We start from the raw sequence: 2,170 nt of genomic DNA, 5'->3' as shown, positions 1-2,170 counted from the left end.
ACAATTCAAATTAACCAATTCAATAAACTAATACTTCTAAAACCTATCGGTATTTTCCAAATCAATAATAACTAATCAAAGTAGCTAAACATTTTTTGAACTAGAACTACGTAAGCCTTGATCCCCTTAATAGGGGTACGTAGGACCAAAGTCAATATTGTCAGGCTCAATAATAAAAATAAATAATTCTAAATAAATAATTGTTAAGGGTATAAAAGTCCATGTTATTAGCGAGGGTACCGTTTTAATACGGGCGGACGGGGTGCTAATACCTTCCCCGATCCGTAATCGACTCCTGAGCTCAGAATCTCTGTCTAAAGACCATATTATCCTAATTGGGCTTACTATAGAGTTTTCTACGTTTTAACCGCAAAAAACGTAGTGGCGACTCCAAATCAATCGGGAAAGGTAGAAATCGAGTTCGCCTCCTCCCAAGTCGTAGAGTCGGTCTTCCAACTGAAAATCAGGTCGCGACAGCTGGCGACTCCACTAGGGAGAGGTAGATATCGAGTTCGTCTCCTCCCAAGTCGTAGAACCGGTCTTCCAACCGAAAATCGGGTCGCGACAGCTGGCGACTCCACCAGGGAGAGGTAGAAATCGAGTTCGCCTCCTCCCAAGTCGTAGAGCCGGTCTTCCAACCGAAAATCGGGTCGCGACAAGAAGTTACCTAGAAAGATGTTTGAATAAAGTTGAAAGAACACACAAAGTTGATCGACAGTAGAGTAGGTTCGGTAGTAGAGAATTCAGAGAGCAAAGTGAAAAAAATAAAGGCAGGTCCCCCTATTTATAGACAAAGCTGGGCCAAGGCCACCCCTCAAGGCCCAACTCAAAATGCATCCTAACAGTTCAAAAAACACTCAAGTGTGGTCCAACGACGACCTAAGAACCAAGAAAATAAAATGGCAAGAAATGAATCAGCAAATGACATTCAACTACATTGCGCCACAAAATGGTCTGATAACCAAAAAAACATTAATAACAGTCAGCCACATGTCGCACAACTTAGAACGTCAACAACACCAATATATTATACACTATTCATAACCTTAATTTAGCATGATTGATGATTCTTGGTGCCTAATTGACTTTGTTTCACATGGTTTAGTGTTTTAGACTTTATTGGACTAATATTCCTAAAATGAGTTAATTTGGGATTATTTGGCCTGATTAAATCTATTATCATTTTCAGATCATATTTGACACCAATGGCATTTTGGGAATTATGGAAGTGGAGGATATGTGTTGAAGTGAAGATTGTATCATTATTTTAGGAGTTTTTTAATTGTAATTTAGCTTTGCGTCCATTGTTTAGGCCCAATATGGTTTTATGTGTGTTGGAGGGGTTAAATTCGGATTCTCGACTCCAAACACATACACTTTTACTTTTTTCCTCATTTTGAAACACACATTTTCGTTTTCCCCTCTTTTTGCTCTACTAGGGTTTCACATCTTCTTCATTTTCGGTTTTCATTCATCTTCATCATTTTCAGTTTGTATCTTCCACCGAATGGAAGGCTAAACTTGTAGACTAAATTCCTTTGGTAATGTATCACAACTTTTGAGGTTTTGTTATTAATGTATTTTCGGTTTCTTTATTGTTGATTTCTTCTATCTTAGAAATTGGTTTATGAGTTTATCTTCATTTGGTTGATGTACTCTCTAGTGCATGAATGCTTAGTTCGTGTGAATTTGTTAACCGTTTCATGCTTACGCTGATTTCGCTTAGTTAGAAGCTTAGGTTTTGTAACTTCGAATTGATTCGCTTAGTTAATTGGTTCTCAGCAAATTCGGAAGTTAATGGTTGGAATATGAAAATAATCTTTTGAAACTGAGGATTGAGTTGTGAACAAACGAACCAAAGGGATTTATCCGTTTTATTATATTGTTTAATTACTGTTTCTGAATTTGATTTACGTTCATACTATCCAACAACAACAAAAACCCTTGTGTGTGTGTGAGTATAAGGTGTTTGAAGCTTTGCTTGAAAGATAATCCTTGGGAAACAACCTAGAAGTCACTTCCTAGTATTGCAGTTTTTAATTGTTATATTATTTGTATCGGGTACAGTCTCGATCAAATTTGGCATCATTGTCGGGGATTATCGGTTCTTGTCAAAGATTCTTAGTATAGTTTAGTGTGTGTCTTAGAATAACCATTTTGTTTGGGTTTC

The sequence above is a fragment of the Lupinus angustifolius genome, chromosome LG15, assembly GCF_001865875.1.
Source record: "Lupinus angustifolius cultivar Tanjil chromosome LG15, LupAngTanjil_v1.0, whole genome shotgun sequence".
NCBI lineage: Eukaryota > Viridiplantae > Streptophyta > Magnoliopsida > Fabales > Fabaceae > Lupinus > Lupinus angustifolius.
The sequence above is the reverse complement of the archived record's forward strand: the minus strand, read 5'-3'. Positions refer to the sequence as shown.